This window comes from Felis catus, chromosome B3 (assembly GCF_018350175.1).
Source record: "Felis catus isolate Fca126 chromosome B3, F.catus_Fca126_mat1.0, whole genome shotgun sequence".
In the NCBI taxonomy this organism is placed as follows: Eukaryota; Metazoa; Chordata; class Mammalia; order Carnivora; family Felidae; genus Felis; species Felis catus.
In genome coordinates this window covers 87392315-87416799 of record NC_058373.1, presented here as the reverse complement: position 1 = coordinate 87416799, position 24485 = coordinate 87392315, and the positions used below count along the sequence as shown (strand labels likewise).

The 24485-nt window shown below is 37.3% G+C and overlaps 1 long non-coding RNA gene across 4 annotated transcripts in view; it reads left to right on the top strand.

The window, feature by feature from the left end:
* LOC111560996 overlaps positions 1 to 24485 on the top strand; it is a 193222-nt gene that overhangs the window by 43019 nt on the left and 125718 nt on the right. The window lies entirely within an intron of this gene.

Sequence of the window (24485 nt, the reverse complement as noted above, 5' to 3'; positions counted from 1 at the left end):
TAGAAAATGTAAAAGAATAAATACTGTTTAAAATTCTATGAAAACATAGGCGTGCCTGGGTGGCTCAGTCGGTTGAGTATCTGACTCATGTCATGATCTCACGGTCTGTGAGTTCGAGCCCCGCCTCTGGCTCTGTGCTAATAGCTCAGAACCTGGCACCTGCTTCAGATTCTGTGTCTCCCTCTCTCTCTGCCCCTCCCCCACTCATGCTCTATCTCTCTGTTTCTCAAAAATAAATAAACGTTAATTTTTTTTTTAATTCTATGAAAGTATAATGGCAATTACAGAAGAAATAATTACGTACAACAGCAGCAATAGCATCCTTGAGGCTGTTTCTACAATGTTTCGAGTACCTGGCTGTATCAGTCGTGCCAGAGTTCATCTCCTAGAGAGACAGGATAAGAAGTGTTGTGCTAAAGGCTCAAGGATCAGTTGAAATTTTGGTTCTGTACATAAGTAAAAATAGTAAAGATACAGGCTGTTTGAGTGTCTGGCGCTTTTTTTTTTTTTTTGCCAATATAAGTATTATTACCTTCACACTATTTTATCTCCCTCTTTTAGGCTTAATAGCATGAGCTAAGGGCAGTTGATTTCACAGAGAAATTGAAAGGATAGAGAGAAACACAAATTATGAAAAATGTACCAGAGACAGGTACACGCATTTTATGCTATTAATAAAGTTCTAAAATGCGTTGAATCTAAAATTCTCTGATATTTAATGTGTGTGTGTGTGTGTGTGTTTAATTTCAAAAGAAGCTAAGGATGGTACAAGGAAGAAGTAGGAAACATATAAAGAAGCTAAATCACTTGTAATCCCACTGCTAGAGTCAGCACTATTAGTGTTCTGTCCTAATTTTAAAAACATATGTGATATATAATATATATTATATAAATAATATATAATTCTGTTTTAATAAACACATATTAATATTATCATAAATAACTACTATATATTTACATTTATTTTATTATATATTATATATTTATATTTTATTACATATATTTATTAAAACAGAATTATAATGTGTATATAATTTTCTATCCTTTCATTAAATATTATGAAGTATTTACAGAGCAACAAATATTTTTAATACAGGTGCTTTGTATGATAACCTATTATTTTTTATATAAATATATTAAACTTTTTATATTTAGTCTCCCACTCTTAGGCATTAAGGTTGTTTCCAATTTATCCTTCTTAAGAATAATGATACAATAAACATGATTAAATATACATTTCAAGTTTGAAACTTTGAAATATTTCCTTAGATTGGATTTCCATAAGTAGAATTGCAATGTTAAAGAATGTGAACCCTGCTAAGAATCTTTACAGCAGAAACATAGAAATGATCCACCAGTGTGGTGTAATAGTTCCCACTTTTATGTACCTTCACCCCTGCAGGTGTTATCATTGAAAAAATGTGTTTGATAACTTGATAGATTAAAAAATCTCATCAACCTATCTATCTGAATTTCTTTCCTTTTTCTTTTATAGTAAGATTCATTAATGCATTTATTCATTAAAATTTCCACCAAGCATCATTCTGGCAGGGCTGGCTTTAGGGAATGTGACGTGTTGCATGTTGCAGTTGCATGAGGCTCCAATGCTCAGAAGGGTCTTAATTTGATTTAATGTTCTGCCATCTTGGAATTCTTGAAAATTTTATCTTTGCAGTCATGTTTTGTAACTGAAGTCTGATAGAACGATGGAATATGTGTGTGAGCAGAGGAAATACATACAGTATGCATGTCCACTGTGTATAGTATTTGTGATATTCTATGAGCATGGAGATCGGGTGGACACGGGACTCAGGGGAGTTCAGTGAGACTCAATGTGGGTACAAGGTAAGCGTGATACATCAGTAGTTGGACAAGTGCTGACAGCTCCAAGGGGCTATGCTTTCTGTTTATACCAGAACTTACTTCCAGTGCAGAAAGATGATAATAGTTTTCTCAGAAACATGAACAACTGAAGAACCCTATCATATCCTTTCTCTCTCATGGTACTTCTTGTGTTAGCCAACCACTGTAATAATAATATAACGACATAGAAAGGAAGAAAAAGATAAGGTAACCCATAGTTCCTTTTTTTCTTTAATCTTTTCTTGCTCAGGATAAGGAAGAGAATATTGTGACCCAAAGCAGGAGAGTAAACAGCCCAGGAATGAAGCTGAATGCATAGTGTTTTGTTAATCCAGTGTACATATTCTTAGGTATTGTGTTTGATTATCCTACCTGATGGGAATATTAAAGAGTGTATCTTCCAGCTCAATTGGGACATACCAGAGACTATGTTAAAAATCTAGTCTATGGGCACCTGGGTGGCTCAGTCCGTTGAGCTTCCTACTCTTAATATATTATAGGTTGTGATCTTGCGATGTGTGATCGAACCCTGTGTCGGGCTGTGTGCTGAGTGTCAAGCCTGCTTGGGATTCTGTCTCTGTCTCTCTCTCTCTGTCTCTCTCTCTCTCTCTCTTTCTCTCTCTTTCTCTCTCTCTCTATCTATTTCTCCTTCTGTCCCTCTCCCCATTTCATTCTCCTCTCACTCTCTCTCTTTCTCAAAATAAATAAACATTTTAAAAAATCTACTCTAGTAATGACGTAACTTCTGTTATATTAACTGCAGTTGAGGCTTCTACTTTTTTAAAAAAATTACATTCAAGTTAGTTAGCATCTAGTGCAACAATGATTTCAGGAATAGATTCCTTAATGCCCCTTACCCATAGCCCATCCCCCCTCCCACAACCCCTCCAGTAACCTCTGTTTGTTCTCCATATTTATGAGTCTCTTGTTTTGTCCCCATCCCTGTTTTTATATTATTTTTGCTTCCCCTCCTTTATGTTCATCTGTTTTGTATCTTAAAGTCCTCATAGGAGTGAAGTCATATGATATTTGTCTTTCTCTGACTAATTTCGCTTAGCACATTAGCCTCTAGTTCTATCCACGTAGTTGCAAATGGCAATATTTCATTCTTTTTGATTGCTGAGTAATACTCCATTGTGTATGTGTGTGTGTATGTATGTGTGTGTGTATATATATATATATATACACACACACACACCACATCTTCTTATCCATTCATCCATCAGTGGACATTTGGGCTCTTTCCATACTTTGGCTATTGTTGATAGTGTTGCTATAAACATTGGGATATATGTGTTGCTTTGAAACAGCGTATGTGTATCCCTTGGATAAATACCTAGTAGTGCCATTGCTGGGTCATAGGGTAGTTCTATTTTTAATTTTTTGAGGAAACTCTGTACTGTTTTCCAGAGTGGCTGCATCAGTTTGCATTACCACCAGCAGTGCAAAAGAGATCGTTTTTCTCCACAAATGCACCGACATCTGTTGTTGCCTGAGTTGTTAATGTGAGCCATTCTGACAGGTGTGAGGTGATATCTCATTGCGGTTTTGATTTGTATTTCCCTGATGATGAGTGATGTTGAGCACTTTTTCCTGTGTTGGTTGGCCATCTGGATGTCTTCTTTGGAGAAGTGTCTATTCATGTCTTTTGCCCATTTCTTCACTGGATTGTTTGTTTTTTGGGTGTTGAGTTTGATAAGTTCTTTGTAGATTTTGGATACTAACCCTTTATCTGACATGTCGTTTGCAAATATCTTCTCCCATTCCATCCATTGTTTCCTTTTCTTTGCAGAAGCTTTTTATTTTGATGAGGTCCCAATAGTTCATTTTTGCTTTTGTTTCCCTTTCCTCTGGAGACATGTTGAATAACAAGTTGCTGTGTCCAAGATCAGAGAGGTTTTTACCTGCTTTCTCCTTGAGGATTTTGATGGCTTCCTGTCTTACATTGAGGTCTTTCATCCATTTTTAGTTTATTTTTGTGTATGGTGTAAGAAAGTGGTCCAGGTTCATTCTTCTGCATGTCGCTGTCCAGTTTTCCTAGCACCACTTGCTGAAGAGACTGTCTTTATTCCATTGGTTATTCTTTCCTGCTTTGTCACTGATTAGTTGGCCATATGTTTGTGAGTCCATTTCTGGGTTCTCTATTCTGTTCCATTGATGTATGTGTCTGTTCTTGTGCCAGTACCATACTGTCTTGATAATTACAGCTTTGTAATACAGCTTGAAGTCCGGGCTTTCGTTTTCTGTTTCAAGATTGCTTTGGCTATTTGGGGTGATTTCTGGTTCCATACAAATTTTAGGATTGTTTGTTCTATCTCTGTGAAGAATGCTGGTGTTATTTTGATAGGGATTGCACTGAATATGTAGATTGCTTTGGGTAGTATCGACATTTTAACAATATTTGTTCTTCCTATCCAGGAGCATGGAATCTTTTTCCATTTTTTTGTGTCTTCAATTTCTTTCATAAGCTTTCTATAGTTTTCAGTGTATAGATTTTTCACCTCTTTGGTTAGATTTATTCCTAGGTACTTTATGGTTTTCTTGTGGAACTGTAAATGGGATCGATTCCTTGATTTCTCTTTCTGTTGCTTCATTGTTGGCATATAGGAATGCAATCGATTCCTGTGCATTGATTTTATATTCTGCAACTTTGCTGAATTCATGAATCAGTTCTAGCAGTTTTTTGGTGGAATCTTTTGGGTTTTCCAGATACAGTATCATGTCATTTGTGAAGAGTGAAAGTTTGACTTCCCCTTGGCCGATTTGGATGCCTTTTATTTCTTTGTGTTGTCTGATTGCTGAGGCTAAAACGTCCAATACCATGTTGAATAGCAGTGGCGAGAGTGGGCATTCCTGTCTTTTTCCTGCCCTTAGGGGGAAAGATATGTTTTTCCCCATTAGGGTGATATTAGCATTGGGTCTTTCATATATGGCTTTTATGATTTTGAGGTATGATCCTTCTATCCCTACTTTCTTGAGGGTTTTTACCAAGAAAGGATGCTGTATTTTGTCAAATGCTTTCTTGCATCTATTGAGAGGATCATATGGTTCTTGTCCTTTCTTTTATTGATGTAATGAATCACATTGATTGTTTTGCGGATATTGCACCAGCCTTGCATCCCAGGTATAAATTCTGCTTGGTCATGGTGAATAATTTTTTTAATGTATTGTTGTATCCAGTTGCCTAATATCTTGTTAAGGATTTTTGCATCCATATTCATCAGGGAAATTGGTCTATAGTTCTCCTTTTCAATGGGGTCTCTGTCTGGTTTTGGCATCAAGGTAATGCTGGCTTCATAGAAAGAGTTTGGAAGTTTTCCTTCCATTTCTGTTTTTTGGAACCGCTGCAAGAGAGTAGCTGTTAACTCTTCCTTAAATGTTTGGTAGAATTCCCCTGGAAAGCCATATGGTCCTGGACTCTTGTGTTTTGGGAGATTTTTTATTACTAATTTGACTTCTTTACTGGTTATGGGTCCCAAATATATAAATCAATTAATCACAAACATAAAGAAACTCATTGATAATAATACCATAATAGTCAGGGACTTCAGCACCGTACTTATAGCAATTGACAGATCATATAAACAGAAAATCAACAAAGAAACAATGGCTTTGACTGACACATTGGACCAGATGGACTTAAAAGATATATTCAGAACATTTCATGCTAAGGCAGCAGAATATACATTCTTCTCCAGTGCACATGGAATGTTCTCCAGAATAGATCACATACTGGGACACAAATCAGCCCTCAACAAGTACAAAAAGATCAAGATCATACTGTGCATATTTTTAGACCACAACACTGTGAAACTCGAAATCAACCACAAGAAAAAATTTGGAAAGATAACAAATACTTGGAGACTAAAGAACATCCTACTAAAGAATGAAGAGCTAACCAAGAAGTTAAAGAGGAAACTAAAAAGTACATGGAAGCCAGTGAAAATGACAACACAACAGCCCCAAACCTCTGGAACGCAGCAAAGGCAGTCATAAGAGGATAATATATAGCAATCCAGGCCTTCCTAAAGAAGGAAGAAAGGTCTCAGATATACAACCTAATCTTACACCTTAAAGATCTAGAAAATGGACAGCAAATAAAACCCCAAACCAGCAGAAGACAGGAAATAATAAAGATTAGAAGAGAAATCAATGCTATCAAAACCAAAAAAAACAAAGCAAAACAAAACAAAACAAAACAAAGCAATAGAACAGATCAATGAAACCAGAAGCTGGTTCTTTGAAAGAATTAACAAAATTGATAAACCCCAGCCAGTTTGATCAAAAAGAAAAAGGAAAGGACCCAAATAAGTAAAATCAAGAATTAAAGAGGAGAGATCACAACCAACACAGCATAAATAAAAACAATAATAAGAGAATATTATGATCAATTATACGCCAATAAAATGGGCAATCTGGAAGAAATGGACAAATTCCTAGAAACATATAAACTACCAAAACTGAAACAGGAAGAAATAGGAAATTTGAACATCCTTCTACTTAGTTTAAGATGGCATTAGTCAATTATCATGTACTATGATCCAGAGTGGTGTTTGCAGAGGACAGACTGATGAATTAAATGGGAATATGATGGGACTGTCACTTCTGCATTGCTTACTCCTTTGAGGGTGATGCTAATGTGTACTATTATACCTAGTATGTAATATATTTTTGTTTCACTGTTTCACAGCTGAGATTGGGAGTTTCAATGTCAAGGGTTTCCTCTACTTTCAATAGTATAGTGGTTTTATTCAGAGACAAAGGTGCCTATATTAGGGAAGTGTCAGTGTGTGGTATGGCCATTCTAAGTATACATTTGGGAACTTGCAAAATAGTACTGGGTATGTCTGTGGACTCAGTGCACTCACTGTAGGATGACCTTAGTTCAGGAATCCGTTTATTGACCAACTTCCATACACCCCTACTCTAATAGGGGGGCCTTAATGGTATTTTTAGCCACCAGGTATTAGTTTTTGATTTTGATATCTGGGAAATATTATCTCCTCTTCAATTTTCTGGAAAAATTTATGTAAGATTGGTATCATTTCTTCTTTAAATGTTTGGTAGAATTCACCATGAAAGCCACTGGTAAATGAAAGGATTTAAAAAATAAATTTAATTTCTTTAATTGATGTGGGGTTATTCAAATAATGTGAAAGAGCTGGATGGCTCTTTGATGGAAAGTCTGGGGGAATCACTACTGTGTATATTGGCTATAATGTTACAGGGCCTTCCTCAAGGGGAACAGGCTCTCTTTCAGTAGAGGGGTTCAGGGTCAGAGAGCAGGTCTAGAAATGGGTCAAGGGATTGTGAGTTTTCATGAAGGCCAGACCTCAGCCTTCAGCTCATCCTTTCTTGATTTGTTTTGATTATGTATGCAATACTTTTGTTTGTTATCCAACTGCTTGCCTCCAGAAATATGCAAGAAGTGTATGTGAACCATATCTGTAGACCCCTTTGGGTCAGGATCTCCTGGCTGCCATTCCAATTTGTTCTCCATTTTGAATAATTATGTCTATCTCATCTATGAGGGTTAAATGCTACCTTTTGGCTTTTCCTAGTTTGGGTTCTTGTTGTCCCTATTGCCAGTAAGGAGCCCAGTTCTACAATAGTGTCTTTGACTATCAGTACTGGTCTGCAGAGAACCACCACACTGAACTTTTCACTGATGTTGGTGACCCCTCATCTGAGCATTCTTTATTGCCTTAGCAGGGGAGTGTTTTCTGGCTGTCTCTAGGAACATAGTCAACTGGTGGATTTTTGATTATGTGATAGGTCTGTTTGAGCATGGCTACTTCTCTGAGTCTGTTGATTTCTTCCTCCAATGCCTGTCACAGCAATTCTGACATACATGTAATGTGGGCCATAACTTTTTTCAAGTTTCTAAGGACCATCCTATCAGCATATTGAAAGCAGCTTGAGAATCTCTTTCCATATTATTAAATTGTGAAATATAGAGAGGGCCCCCTATTAAAAAAATCTCTCTCAAAATAAATGAACTTGAAAAAAAAATTCTGAAACTTAAAAAAATATGAATACATTCTTTTAGGTAGTTAAGGGGGAGCTAAAAAGCTCTTCTTGAGTCTGTCAGGCCTTGATTACCTTTAACTCAAATAGTCCACATGCCCAAATGGCACATTCTGGAGCAGCCTGACCTGCACCTCATCACACACCAGTCTCAATTTCCTTATCTATAGAATGGGGTAATATAATCTGACTCTGACATCTTACCACAATAGGATCAACTTGGCATCTCTACTTCTGTCCGGGGTAGAGAACTATATTTACCTGGATCACCTCTCCTGCATGGTTTTAAGTTACTGTGAATCAAAAGAGACACTCACATGAAATTTCGAAGGCAGAAGTGAAGTAGAGATATTTTACAAGATGGAGACAGACAGAGACAGTGATGGACAGACACAAAGTTTTTTTGGCGAGTACTAGGATGTTATTCTCCTCTCGCTTTGCATTCAGATCATTTTCCTCGCTCCTGGCCTTGCTGATCAATAGTAGTCCTAAGCCACCTATGAGGCACTAGGTTCCAGGCCCACAGATGTGATTTCCAAGATGTAGAAACGTCCCTAAGGTAGAAGTTTCCACAGAAGAGGTAGATCGTAGAATCTGAATAATTGTTGAATTTCCCTAAAGTTCCCTCCCCTCTATGGGAGCTGGTACTTCTGGCTAACATGATTAGTAATTATTTTCTATTCAGTCCTCTTATTTCCCACTTCCAGACCTTCATTTGTCCAGCTTCTATCACTTCTGTGTAGACTTTCATTCCTATATAAAACTTATTTCTGTAATACTTGTAGCTCAGATATCCTGATTTAACTCTGACTGATAGAATAGTTTTGACAGTGAAATAAAATAAACATGAAAAATTTCTTTCAAAGGTCTAAACTGCTATTTGAATGTAATTATTGGGTTGGGCTAAATAATTTATTAGCTGAGTTTCTTACAGAGAAACAGATTAGGTGACATTTAAAATGGTAAGGAAAGCAAGCCAGCATAGGCTGTTATGAGCCGTGTGTTTCATGAAAATATTTTATTCTGTCATTTGTCTGACTAGGGTGTTTGTTTGTTATCACACTGATGACAAAATACTCCATCTATCCTTCATTTTCAGCTAGATTGCTTGGTAAGAAAGGGGTTGTAAAACAGACCTTAGAGACTTATAGAATCTCTGAAACATGTCAGGTGTCCTCAATTAATATTTAAAGTGTAGAATATAGTCAAATATCCAGAGACAAATATCAAGAACACCTGAAAAGACAAAGGTACAAGGGTAAAAATGAATTTTAAGTATATGTAAAAATCTCCTCTTGCAAATTGCCCATATTTGGCTGTCTATGTGACACATTAAGGTCGATCTTATAGTGGGTCATTTTCAAAGTTTGTCAAAGACTCAGACATTTTTTATATTATTTGTGATGGTTTTCTTGAGTCCACTGAGCAAACTTATAGCTTTGTGAAGATAATAGTTTTCTGGTTAACAGAGCAATAATTGATTAGGCAAATAGTTGATTTCAGCAGCTGCTTTCATTACTTAATGTCCAGAATAGCAGTAGTAGGTCTATTCAACCATTCAGGATTTCAAAACTCACACTTCTGTGATCATGAGGTACCTTAGGGAAGAATAGAAAGATGATGTGAGCAGAATTATTATATTCAACAGATAGTTGAGGTAAGAGTAGTGGAAAAGGGTGCTGAGTAGCACATCATCACTTTTCCAAATAGACTTTGTTCTTAAAAATCTTTCAGTACAACTTACATCTGCTTGTATCTTCAGTTCCTTTTTTCACCTATTGATATGCATCTCGGTTAATTTCATACTCTATGCCATGACCCTGGTCTATTCCATATGGGTGATTCCAGTATGATTTCTGTCACCAAAAAGCTTATGGCAATGTAGGAGAACAAAGATATACACAATTGTAACAACCTATAAGGGAGACACTATACAACCTATAAAGGCGATGAGAATGTAGATGAACAAGAGGTAGAAAAAGATTTAGAGATAGAATGACATGATTTGGAGACAGATTGAATGTTGAGAACAAAGGCTTTGAACTTTCTGGCCTGCTTTATTTAGAAGAAAATGTTTGCCACTAATGGAATTCTATTACCCAGGGAATGAGAAATGAGTTTTAAAGTACAGATGGCAAGTCTGACTTTGGGCATGTTAGGATTTTAATTAATATTTGCTCAAGGAATCATTTTGGAATGTCTAAGTAGTTGCAAAAGTATGTACCCAATTCAGGAGAAAGGACAAGGTAAAGGATAATTACCCAGGTGGTTGGTTTTTATATAGAATCTGCACTTATTATTAGCACCAGGGCTGGGATTAGTAAAAAACAGTTCATGATGGATCAGATAATAATTTTTTTTTTTAATTTTTTTTTTCAACGTTTATTTATTTTTGGGACAGAGAGAGACAGAGCATGAACGGGGGAGGGGCAGAGAGAGAGGGAGACACAGAATCGGAAACAGGCTCCAGGCTCTGAGCCATCAACCCAGAGCCCGACGCGGGGCTCGAACTCACGGACCGCGAGATCGTGACCTGGCTGAAGTCGGACGCTTAACCGACTGCGCCACCCAGGCGCCCCAAGATAATAATTTTTAATGGAGACAAAAATACAGGTGTGATCCTTTATTTTGTACTCTAATAATTTGATACCTTTTGCTATGGAGAACATTTACAGGTGGTGAGAAGATGTATAAAGCTGAAGAAAATGTAAATAGGTGGAAACTAATTAGCATTGGTTGTAATGGTTACAACACATTGTCAGTATAAAGTGGAAAAAATTATCCAAGAAGTGGAAAGTAAGGAGAAAAGGACAAGAAAGGAAACACTTAAGTAGCTCAACCTAAATGTGGGAGTTTAGAAAGCATTACTGTAGTTAGTGTATCAGTATTCAGAATTATTTTTCAGAAGTGTTCTAAGCAACATTTCTATTCTATGTTCATTTTCTCTCCTCTTGTGTTATGGGTAGAGAATTGTGTCCCCTAAAACAAAATGTTGAAATCCTAACTCCCGGTACTTGTGAATAAGACCTTGGTATTAGGGTCTTTGCAGAAGTAATAAAGTGAGGTCATCAGGATGGACCCTGATCCAATGTGATTAGCATCCTTAAAAGAAGAAGAGAAAGCCATGTGAAGACAGAGGCACACAAGAAATGAGACCATATGATGTTAGAGGTAGAGATTGGAGAGAGGTAGCTGCAAGCCAAAGGACATCAAGATTTGATGAGCACCAGCAGAATCTATAAAGGGCAAGGATTCTACCTAGAGTCTGAGAGAAAGCATGGGCCTGCTGACACTTTGATTTTGAACTTCCAGATTCCAGAACTGTAAGAGAATAAATTTCTGTTGTTTTAAGCTACGTAGTTTGTGGTACTTTGTTATGGCAGCTTTAGGAAACTAATACCTCTTATTTCTCTGCCTTACTTAGAGCATCTCTTCACTTAATCAGCAAATATTTATTGAACATCTATTCTACACAGGTCATTCTGTTCCTCCATATCTCAGCTTTCTCAATTGTCCTCTTAAGACAACATTTGGCACTTGGAAGATTAATAATTAAGAAGAGACAGCATAGTGCAGGCTACCTGTTTAATCTTTTTTCCTCAGTTCTATTGAAGATGTTCCCAGTAGTGTCATCTTTGACAAAGAATGATACATATAGATGAATATTTTCCAGCATTTATGGGTTTTTGGCTCCAAAGGTGTGCTAAAAGTGTCAGGTTGATACAGAACCCTTAGATAAATGATATTACTGATGCTAGACCCAGGAGGCTTGTTTATACAAAAAGTGGTAAGTCCAACACTGCAAGTTATCACTAACTTGAGATTAGAGTCAGATGGTATAAAAGACTTCTCAGGGGAATGATAAAATCTGAGTAGACCTCAAATTCCTTTTTTTAAAAAAAATTCTTATAGGTGCATTGTACCTGTGCTAGAAAGAGGAATATACCACTGCTAGATGATGAGTATGCCAGCTGGGTGAATAACAAAGACTATAAAAAAGCTGTGCGGTTGGAGATTGAGCAGTAAAGATATACACTACTTATGGTTTGTTAGCTTTTGGCATTAATGTGTCAAAAGTGCTAGCTGCAAATTTCTCTAGTAACTTAATTCTTATCCTGAATTTGTTGGCTGTGAGCATGCCCTATGTTAGGGCTGAAAAAAATTGTTAGAATGTGGAAAATACTATGTTGAAAGTATTTCCCCTAAAACCCAAAAGTGACAGGAATCAGTCTCATTAAGTGACTGTATATAGAATCAATCAGGTAATTTAGTAATGAATTAAATGTTGTGTGTTTGGGTTAGGCTTCTCTGAAACTGCCATAAAGTACTCTTACTTTTTAATTTATAACAACAATAAGCCAATTTTTTTGGCTTATTATAAGGATTGAGATCCAAGGGAATAGAGAGAGAATTTCTCAGGCATCAGCAATTCAAATGACGTAAGACTTGTGTTTGTAAATTACTTTGTTGAAAGCTTCCTTGTTATCTACTCAATTCTTCCTATATTTGGACAGTTCAATAATATGCTAGGTCTGTTCCCTCTGGCAGCATTTTTATGAGTCAAGTCTACCTAGCACAACTTACTAGACACACATGTCTTTTCAGACCTAAAATTACAAAAATATGCACCAGGACTTCATTACACTGAAGGAAACAGGGACCATGGAAGCATTTTTTATATTTTTTATTTCTGGGTGTATTGTATTTCCTTGGAGTCAGATGATGCTACACTATTTTGGTATAACAAACCAGAGAGTATTAAATGTGTCTTCTAAGAGAAGGTGGAAGATGTTAGTCTTGAATGTGAATGAAAAATTGTGAGTTCTTTTTCAAAGAAAGTTACGTCCTGGTCAATTTAGTCCACTTAAAAAATGAATTTAATTCCTGAACACAAACCCTTAAAAATAGTTCTAGTTAGAACACAGTGAAACTTAAAATCTAGAAATGACAAATTATAAATTACTGCAAACAAGTCAGGTCTGTACTGTGTTAGGTACTTACAGATAAATATGTTTCATAGATTTGACTGGACTATTTTCCCAATGGGGACCCTAAGTCAGCTCAGACAATATAGCATTACAGGCATGGACATTGGCTAGAGTGATGCAGTAATGGGACAACTAATATAAAGATTTTTTTTTCTACATAGAAAGTAAAATATTAAGTAACAAATATATGAGGGAAACTTTGGGATTGCTAAAACTGGTTTTGGCTATCCAGACAATTCTTTCTCAGTATATTTTGACCCTGGTATTGACCATGACCTTGGAGGGAAGCATCTGACTTAAGTGATGTAGGTAGAGAAGCCCTAATGAGGGAGGAGGCTGGAAAAGATGTTGGGGGTGGGGAGCAGGTGTCAGCCAAGGTCATGGGTCAGCAAATGCTCAGCAATAAAGTTTCCAGGGTCAATAAAATTTTAGGTGATCCAAAGGTGATGGCTAACTAGCTGGTTTCCAGTGTGCTAAGGATCACACAGAAGTCATTAACATAACTGGATTTTGAAATGACATATCTAATAACTTGACTGAAGCTTTGACTATTGAAAAATTATAGGTATAGAGGACGTTTGGTAGTATGAGGCAATACAGATGAGCAAAAAAGAGGCATTGTATCCAAGACAGACATCATTTATCAGTCACAAAATTTTTCCTAGTGAACCTGGCATGGCTTCTGCTACCAACCTACTAGAGTTGGCACATATTATGAACTGATTTTCCATCCTGTCTTAAGTTGTTTCTAGGCTACACATGCATGGGGGAAGGGATGGAGAACTTCACAAAGGAGATCATTCTTTGGTACGAGGCAATTCGATTCTTAATGCACCAAATTGGAGTAAGACTGACATCATTTATGGTTGATGCTTCTTTAACAATGAATTGAGCTTTGTATCAGTCGGAATCCTGTCATGAAAGAGATGGTACATTCAAAGTGTTGACTAAAGAGAGAGTAAGGGGATAAAAATGTAGCTAGGTTAAAAAAAACAACTAAGTAACAAAGAATGGTAACATATCTGGCAATTAGCAACAGGGTGCCATCTTGAGGCCTACTAGTGCAAAAAGAGTAATGGAGTTGCTGGACTGTGGTAAGAGCCATCGTTGTGGGAAAGGGACCATCTGAAACATGCTATAGGTAAAGGAACCAAGCCACTACTAAAATCACAGCTTAGCAATGAGGGTGTGAAGGATATAAACACCTACATTTTCTTTCCTCCTGCTTTCTGATCTCCTGGTGTCTTGGCTAGAGCCATCCAGAAGTCAGAAGGCAAGAGAGCCTAGGAATGCATCCTAGGGCAAAATTAGTATCCTGGGGCAGAAAGCACAGTAAGGATGGACAGAAATTGAAGCTGGATGGGACAAATAGAGAATTAGTAGTACAAACTCCATTTCAGGTATCTTGAACTATCAAGCCAATCATAGCTACCTTTGGATTTTAGAAATTCAAATGAGGGTTGAATGAGAAGTAAATGAAAGCTCAGCACTCAAGTGTAGCATTTGGGGTTCTTTGCAATTGGTTCCCTACATTTCTTTCTAATCTTATTTGCTGCTGTTATCCACATGAATCTGACTCTGATCAAGCGAGTCCAGCCCTAATCACCCCCTAGGCTTGTTTTGTTCATTCCTGCCTCAGTGTCTTTGCTGCCATTCTTACTATCTGAAACATTCTCCTTCATTCTCTCTAGCTAAATTCAAGTTACCTTTTGAGGCCACCTAGTTGAGGTTTTAAATCCTTCAGAAATAATTCTTTTTCCATCTACACTGGGCTCTTCTTCCTTTGAAATTCTATGACACTTAATGTCTGTATCATTCATTTAAAGTGCATCTCATTCTGTCTATTGGTTATTCTCTTTAATATCTATTCCATTTCTCCATTTGGATGATCACTGACAAATAAGTTTTATTTTACATATTAGTTTCAATCACTGAGAAGGACTCTGAGGTCAACTTGGAGATGAGAAGGTTTCGTATTCAAATTGATTAGAGATGTTGATACTGAGATTCTTCCCTTGAGAAGAGAATAATGGCATGTGTGCCACAAATTTGCCATTCTTCAATTAGAGTATTAGCTCTTAGAGGGTGAGAATGTGATTTATTCATCGTTGTGCCTTCTGTAGCTAACACAGTGCCCCGAGTAAAGCAGATACATAATAAATATGTGTTGATTGATTTTTTTGGTTATCTAACAACTTATGCAAATGAAGGAGCTAGTGTCAGTGAAAAATGTTGACCACTTAACAAGAATTTTTATTCCTTTGGCTTTTTTTCTTTGAGAACATTCTTTGACATTACAGGGCAAAATCAGAGTGGGAGAATGTGCAGCTAAAGGTTGAATCTGCTTTCAAAATATCATCTTTGTAGTAGTAAAATAGAGCATTGATACTGAGGTCAGAAGAGCAGAGTAAAATAAAATGATGGCTGAGAAGTACTAAGAGAGATGGCTGTGAGTGGCTCATTATCATAGGCTGCTTCTAAAAGCTGGCTCATTGATTTAATGATCATGCCATACACTGAGCTGCTGAATGTTCACTGCAGTTAAAAAGAGATTTGTCCTCATCAAAGAAGTAGGGAAATGCAATTCCAGCATACAGTTTGTAAGCCAAATTTTGAGTTGTAAAATTCAAAGTGATTTATTATTTATGTCCTCATGCTTTTGTCCCGGTCTTTCCTTAAAATATAAGCCCCATGCATTCGTTTTAGAATTCTGTATTCAATCTTATCTCTCTCTTGCATGAATTACTGACTAGAATTTAGCTTCTTGCAGAGTCGTGGTAACACTTTTTTTTATTAGAATGCTGTTAAGAGTGATATTTTGTGGTCAGCAATAATTACTATCTATGAGTATTTTATTAATAGGTCCTGCCTGATCAAGGGATTTTGTTGTTATTGCTGTTGGCATTGGAGTGAGGAGGTGAATACCTAAGGGATTTGCGTATTTAGTTCTTGACCAAGTAAATGACATAAAATTGTGTTTTAGTGGATTCAGAGGAGAATGTAATCTCAGTTTCTTTCTTGGAGAGCAGGTGTCCAGGCCCAAAGCACACTGCTAAAGGATTAAGAATGTTTGTGTTACACTGACATTTGCTATGTTTTTCATGCTTTCCCAAAATGATTTCTTCTCAAGTAAAAAATGCTAAGAAGCATTTAGAAGGCTTGAATATCAAAGTGCTTGAGGGAAAGTTCCAGACATCACGACAATCTCCTACACGTATGTTTGTGCACATGTGTGTATGGTATGGTATGTGTGTGGACATGTGCATTCCAGGTTAGCTTTTGCTATTCGTGAGTAACATGGGGCTGGGCTATTTGCCGCAATCAAAATTAAAAACTTAGAACTCTTGACATTTCTCATCAATTTGATCTTTCCAATTTCCTTAAGCTAATGAGGGTGGTGGTTTTATTTGACACTTAAATATTCAGGAAATGCCTTAATCTAACAATGTGACAAGATAAATTGAGTTTAAGATGGAAAATGAATGTGGTTTTTTAATGGAAGCAAATGTATTTCTAAGACAACTAAACAGTCTGTCTTGTTCTCCTATGTATTTGTATATGAATGCCCTGTAATAATTAATGTTTAAGAGCATAAAATAAGCAACAAAATAGAGCACTTAACCCTTAAGGAACTTTGTTTCTGTGAAATATTTTCTTATGCTACTCATCTGTGATTTGAATGTGAAACTGAGTGAGAGATTTCAGTTCTCTAACCCAAGGTATTTGCTAGCCTCACTAGGGTGAACTGAACATTAAAAACCATAAGCTATACAATTTGCAACTTTGTGAATATCTGTGCAATACATCTATAATATACACATATGTTATTATCATCGAATTATCATTTGGTGGGCAAGACCCAATGTTTGTCCTTGGGAATGAACTTGTAATATAACCTTTGTCTAAGTCTGTAGACCTAGATCTTGAGTGTTCATACTTAGCTGAGAAAACAATTCAAGATATTTTCTTTTGGGAGGTAAGAATGTAGACTGGTTTCTTTAGTAGCTTTGAGACAAGAACCTCTAAAAGAGCAAGCTACTAATCCTAAATAATGTTTCCTAGACTATTCCTTACTTCGGTCAGAAATCTAATATTCTAAACCACATTTAGCCTTTTGAACATGTACAGTTGCATGACTTTGAAAATAAAATAAATTGCTTGGAGCCCCTTTGTTAGTCTTATTTTTTTCTACATAGAAAGCATTTTACATTTAAAATTTGAAGTAGTGTTATCCTTGTTTTATATACATTCATTCCTTTATCTATTTTTCAAATATTTATTCAGAGCCACTTCACATAAGTTATTATGAGGCATTATAAAAAATGAGTTATATTACTCCCTTTATAAATCTTATTAACTCATAGACAAATATGTATACATACATATTCATACACAAGGCCAAAAGTAATAAGAGATAATATACTATGGTTATAAAAAGGAAGAATTAATCATGTATAGCTTTGACAGATAATTTATTAAAATAATATTGTGTGTTTATACTTGTCCTTCAGTTCCCTGAGATAACCAGGTTTTTTGATGACTCTGCCTTGGTGAGGCCTAGTGTAGGGCTATCTATTGGGCACTTGACTTACTGGCTTATTTTGTCCTAAAGCATGAGCTTGTTGAAGAGATGATGCTAAGTATGTGTCAGTGAGAAAAGAATGAGTAACTTCTTTGTAATAAAAATAAACAGTTGGATGTTGAAGTAGAAGAGAATATGGAAAGCTGGGCATATGTGATGAGTCCCTCTAGGGAATGGTAGGGTCTCAAGAGGATATCTGTGCATCTGATTTACTTGAGAAGACAGGAGCCCAGGTACTGAACTTCTGACTTTGTTAAAGATTCCTGGATTCTACATAGGCATAGAGGCAGAATCACCTGAGTCATGTAACTTTGTGGAGTGATCAATGGTCATTGCAGTGTAAATCTGTGTGAACCAGTGACATCAATGGAGGGGTCTCCTTGGCCCCATATCCTTGAAACAGCCTAGGCTGGGGAGCTCCAGTAGTATTGGGGAGAAATGGGGTCTCAGGGTCTGATATCATTGAACTTAAGGAAAAAAAATAAAATGTGTTATTTTTTGTTCATGTGAGCTTGTGGACTAAATTTTATATCTGCTACAGAGAGATTTACTAGGCTTTACTATCAATCCCTGCAGAGCCCACATCTGCTCCATGGACTGATTGTGGTTCCTTAGAATGGAACCAACATATTTTCATACATTACTCAAAACTTGATTGTTATTCAGGGAAGAGTGTGGGCTCTCAGGAGCTACTGATTTGGGGGTAAACCGGTGTATTGTGATGAGAATGACTTTAAAAACCTTTGAAAGTTATAAGCTCATGGCAAGGAGAAGGAAAAGAAGGAAAATACACCTTCTAATGCCTTGTTGATAGGATTTGTGTACCTTTTATTCACAAAATAATAATTTGAAAAAAAAAAAGGATCATAAAAAATGAACTTTAAATTCCTTATGTTTACTTTGATTTTCTAAGGTGGAGAATGGTATCTGGCAACCACAATTGCAGAATCCCAGAGTAGAAAAACACTTACACAGCACCACACCTACACATGCCACTTGAGCCATAGACTAATGCAATGGGCCAGATGGCGGGGAAGGCTGTCTTACTGAAGAAGGCAATTATGACCTTTCAGAGGCAGAATTTCTAGACACGAAAATGTCACTTAGAAGAAACCTTGAATCCTGGATTATACCTTAGAGGTACTGCAGCTATGGCAGGTGGAACTGAGGTCCAAATGGGCAACACTGGAGGGATATCAGAGTCTATGCCCAGGTATGGAGACCATCATACCCTCAAAGCAATAATTCCTCAGAGATTGTGTTTGAATATTTGTGTACTTTGAAACAGGCTTTGAAGTCGTGTGAAAATGTAAATGTTCTAAGTATCCATCAGGTTAAGATTAAAGACTTGGCAACTCAGTGAACTCTGTTCACACCCTCTCTCAGGTCTGAATCTCAGTGTTGGGTGGGGGCCCTCTTCCAAGTGATTTCTTTTCTCAGTACTCTCAGTCCTAGATGTAGTAGTGCTCCCCACGTGTGTTCCTTTAAAGGTCTCTTTTACCTCGTTAGTAGTTACCCACCTCTCACTAGTTAATAACTTTTTATATTAACTTTTCTCTATGTTGTTCCTGTCTCCTGATTGCAGCCTGACTGATACATTCAGTAAAGTTAATATTTTGTCATAAAAAAGATTAAAGACTTGGCTAGAGAAAGATCCACCTCTAGAGCCTTCAGACTTGGATGTGTATATTTAGTCTCTTTAAAGTAGTATTGGACAGTTGGATAATTGAAGAGTATATTACACTCCAAATTTAACATTCTGGAGCTATCAGCTCATCTTGATGTTTTGGAAGAGCATGACACAAACTAGTTGATTCCAGTGACCTTACCCATGCCCTACCAGTTGAGACTGATAACAACTTACTGAAATATTAAATGCCTCAACAGCCACTTTATAGTGTTTTTTGGAAATCATGTCAGAATCTTCATCATTGTCTTTAGAGAGCAAAATGGATAGGAGAAAGGACCAGGGACTATTGTCAGAGTTACATGCCTTCTAATCAGCTACTAATTTGGGGCCTCAAGACTGAGAGAATGGGACTTTAAATTGTTCCTAAGACTCCAAAAGGAAAGTTAGAAAATGGTTTCTTAGTCTTAAAATGTGAGTATTTCCAAGATAACTAGCTTCCAGAAGTTTAGAAAAGTGAAAAGAAAAACAATCTTTTTGTTTTGCTTAGAGAAGATGGCTATTTCATGGTACACCATGACTGAGGACTTATTGCTAGTAACATGGGAGTTAAGATATGCTTAGAATGTGCTGGGAGACCAGACAAGAACCAAGACTGGAACCAAATACCGAGAACTAGAAGAGAAGACAGGGGGAAGAAAGAGGATGAAACATTCACCAATCTGCCTGTGGAACTCCAGGTGCAGAGGGCCTGAGTACTTATATAGCAGATACCTTCCCACTTTGTCTGCTAATGTTGATGCCTGAAAGCTGGAGTCTGGAGTTGGGGAATGACTAATATGGTGACCTAAGTCCTAGCTTACTCAGGACATTCTCAGTTTATGCCTGTTGCCCAACATATTATTTATAACCCTAACTTTCACTCTCCAAAGGGTCTGAGTTTGAACAAGTTAATTTGAGCATCCTACCAAGTGATGACCCAGAGAAAGTTAAAGCTGTGGCTGGAGTCTGGGTAGGAGGGCAGCCCTCATGATTTTCCAGAACTGAATCTTCATGTAGTTGCCTTTAGTGATATAATTCCCACTGGATAAGAATGATTTCTAGATGTAGGGGATATTCTGTGGTCAAATTTGAGAAAGCAGGAGACTCTTCAAGGAAGGACAAGTAAATTGTTCATTTCACAGACTCACCAACTTGTCTCCTGGAAAAACTGGGGAAAATATCATCCACACAGTTATCATTATTTTGTGTGTTGGAACAATGGATGTGAAAATTCTATGCACAGCACAGACAGGGTCCCATCCAATTAGTGAGTGAAAATACTGCAGGATATTATGTTTTCAATTTTCTTATTCTTCATAGCTTTCGGTGTCTAAGTAAAAGATGATTCGGGCCCAAAGCAAAAGATGATTATGAAACATGTGTCTTCCCAGGTTTGCTTTCTTAAAGCCTAGATTTATTGAGATCACGACGATAATGCAAATGGGGGTGAATGAGTGAGAGGGGCAGGGTGATTTAGCTAAAATAAATAAAAAATCTGGGGAAAAAGAGGGTTCAGAGAGAAAGGACTCCCAGACCATTTGGTTAAAATACCCTAATGGTACTGATAAGCCCTTAGAGAAAATGTCTGCATGGTATGTGTAGGAGGGCTGGACTTCCATGGGTTTATGGATTTCTGAGACACAGGAGCTAAATAGCACTGAGGAACAATGTGGTCAAGGCATTTAAACAGAAGCCGCTGGGGACTGAGGGACAGAGAAGCCCCTTTCTACCTTGACCAGCTTTACGGAACAGGGATGGCTGGATGGAGAACACAATATATACAGCTTAATTTTTAGGGTAAATCATATTTAGAAATATAGAGAGGGAGGAGGGAACAGGATGTGCAAAAGCCCAAATCATAAAATCTCATGATATTAAAAAAATTGGTCAAATGCTTAAATTATTTCACAAGTCCTACATGATTTTGGCCCTTGACTAATTCTTCACACTTAATTGCTGATACTTTGCTCCATTATACCAAGTACCTTCCTACCACAGGGCCCTTAGACATGCCATTCTCTCATCCTGGAACATTCCTTTCATCCATTTTACTTTCACCTGACTAAACCCACTGAATCTTACAGTCAGGATTATACCTAAGTTTTATAAAATTTAATGTCCGGAGACTTCGTAAGGTGCTCTGTTGTTATACATTGCCATTGAACACTTTATATTTGTTTTGTGGTTCTCATAACTGTATTTAAATTTTCAAATAATTTATTTTCTTAGTATATAACTCTTATTCTAGATTCTAAGTCCCACTGGCTCAGGCATTGTGTCCTGGTCATCAGTAAATAGAGCCTGGCTCAGAGTAGGTGTATTTAATAGCTGTGTCTTAGATGAATGAATGAATGCAATAGGCCAAAACATGAGGTGCACCATGAGGAGTTCTGGAGATAAGATTCAAGAGAGGCTGAAATAAAATTTTCAAGCCGGCTGGGTGGGGGGTCAGTGGTCTTTTTCTAGGCTCTGAAGGATCTTTGAAAGTTTTCAGAGCACAGAGTGTACTCTTCAATTCAGACAATTGGTAGGAGGGCTGCTCTTGGTAAACGATTTCAGATTGTGCACAAAATAACCAGGGGATGTTGATAGCCGTATTTTTATAAGAAGGAAGGCATCAACTTTTATGAGTCCCATTTCTTTACTTCAAGCAACAGGTAAAGAAAGTAAAAGAAAAAAAATGTCCACAGAGAGTTTCTGTGAAAGCTATTTTTTCTGAAGTTAGCTCAGTCTAAAACTGACAACTTTCAGTAAAATAGAAATGACTTAGCAGATAATTTCCTATAGTAAGTAGCTTGGCTTTTAGTACAGCATATGAAATAAAAGGTCATTCTGATCTTTTGAGCAGGTAGTGATGCTGCGTCCTCCATACCAGCACAGCCCAGTCTCAGTTTTTGACCTTATCTGCTGGAAGCTTTCTGTATGCTAATATCTTTGTTAACAAGAGCCTGACAGTACTCACCATGCATGAACTACCAGGACCTAATTATTGCAACTACCACCTCCAGTGACTTTTGTGGTAGTACTTAGTTGGTTCTATAGCCCCAGATTAAAGCAGGGGAAGCCCTGCTTTTTTCTACTTCTGACAAAAGTCTAACTTTGAGTGTCATATATTTTCACTCCTATTGATGTGAATTACCTCGAAGAAATTGGCAGAGAAATGTGGAGAGCAAAGGATGGTGAGTTGGGCTCATTGCCCACAGCTAAGCATGCCTTGGTCACCCTCACATCTTTTGGGAACTGTCTCTAGACCTTTAAAAGTTGCACAGGGGGCGCCTGGGTGGCGCAGTCGGTTGGGTGTCCGACTTCGTCCAGGTCACGATCTCACGGTCTGTGGGTTTGAGCCCCGCGTCAGGCTCTGGGCTGATGGCTCAGAGCCTGGAGCCTGTTTCCGATTCTGTGTCTCCCTCTCTCTCTGCCCCTCCCCCATTCATGCTCTGTCTCTCTCTGTCCCAAAAATAAATAATAAACGTTGAAAAAAAAATTAAAAGTTGCACAGAATAAAAGAAGGAGTGATACTAATAAAAATATGAAAATAATAGTATTAGCTATTACTGAGCAGTAGATACCTTAAAAACCTTTTATAGATTTCTCATTGATCCTCACAATAGTTATATGAGGTGGGTGCCTTTATTAGTTACATGAGGTGGGACTATTTCCATATTACATATGATGAAGCTATACCTCAGAGAAGTTATTGGGCCTTGCTTAGAGCCAGACCTGGGCCTCTTTAGCTCATAACTTTGTGGGTAGGACAGGGAGAAGAAAGGGTGAAGTGTATGGCCCTTGATTCCTCATCATCTTAAAAAAAACTTTTTTTAATGTTTATTATTTTGAGAGAGAGAGAAACAGAGTGTGAGCTGGGGAGGGGCAGAGAGAGAGACACACACACAGAATCCAAAGCAGGCTCCAGGCTCTGAGCCATCAGCACAGAGCCCAATGTGGGGCTCAAACCCATGGACCATGAGATCATGACCGGAGTGGAAGTCTGATGCTTAACTGACTACAGCCACCCAGGCACCCCGATCCCTCATCATTTTTAAGGAAAGTCAGGGATATGGGTAAGAGAGCAACTTCCTTTAGAGCCCACTGAGTACAACTTAAACTCTGAAAAAGAAAACTTAGCAAGAGTTATAAATCTAATGTAAAGTATTACTGAGCCTGAGACATGTGTGCCATGGAGAACTGTGTGTTCAAGTGAGTAGAGAGGAGGGCACACAGTGTCTGCTTCCCACAGGGGTGCATCAGTACAGGAGAAAATACACGTGTCTGGCTGGGGTGGAAGGGACAGGCATTGAGGTGGCAAAGTTTACTAAATAGGGGGGGTTAAATATTGAATGTGAGGTTAAGGAATTTGGAATATATAGAGGAGATAACCTGAGTGACTAAGATAATTTAAGCAAGGAAGTAACTTGCTCTTGAAGGAAGAAATGCTCTTGAAACAATAATTGGCAGTGCAGCAGGTTGAAGTAGGCTGAGGGACTTAAGTCCAGGAAACAAACAAGGTAGCAATTATAGCTATCGATGAGCCAAGGGGAGAAAGAATGGAATAAGATGCCAACAGATGAAATGAAAAGGAAGGGATAGGTAAAAGAGATGTTATGAATCATTTCCTTAGCTTGAGAATTCTGCCAATATTATATAATTACTACCTTCAATTAATGCTAAGGAACTAGGTAGCTTATGGCTTGGAAATAACACCTTTGATTTAATAAGTAAATTTTTCAAATTGTTACTTTCTTTAAAAAAAAGTTGGCATTTAATTTTTATAAGCTGCATTGTGCTAAAAAGTTTCTAGGCACTCTACAAATCATACAATTCAACATGATAGCTACTTGGATGGATTGCAAATGACCCAAGCTTCTTATTCTGTGTTTTGTATTCTCTACTCTCAATCAATAAACCTTTGAGAGAGTTAAATTTATCCGGAGGACTCATGTCTTCCAGTACACAGACACTTATTATGATGAAAAAAAAAAAAAAGAATCACGGTCTAAATGATCATTTAAAAATAAAATTGCATTTTCTGTTTAAATGATTTACTGAGAATTATGCTGGTGTTATTTGAAGCTGGTACAAGTAGTTATATGACCATATGCATTGTTTCTTGTGCAAAGAGCTATGGTTCCAGTTCTGGTTTAAATAGCAGCCTAGAGAAACATGTTTAACTTATTAAATGTAAACAGAGGCCAAATTATAGGGAAGCTGAAAGGAAAATAATAAGCTAACTAGAACATATGTGGACCCTGGAGTGGATGCAGTGAGCTGTCTGTTTCAGCAAATCTGGTCAGGGATGTCTTAGGAAGCGGCAGTGACCAAATCACTGAATTCAGTGATTTCAGTGGCTGAATTCAGT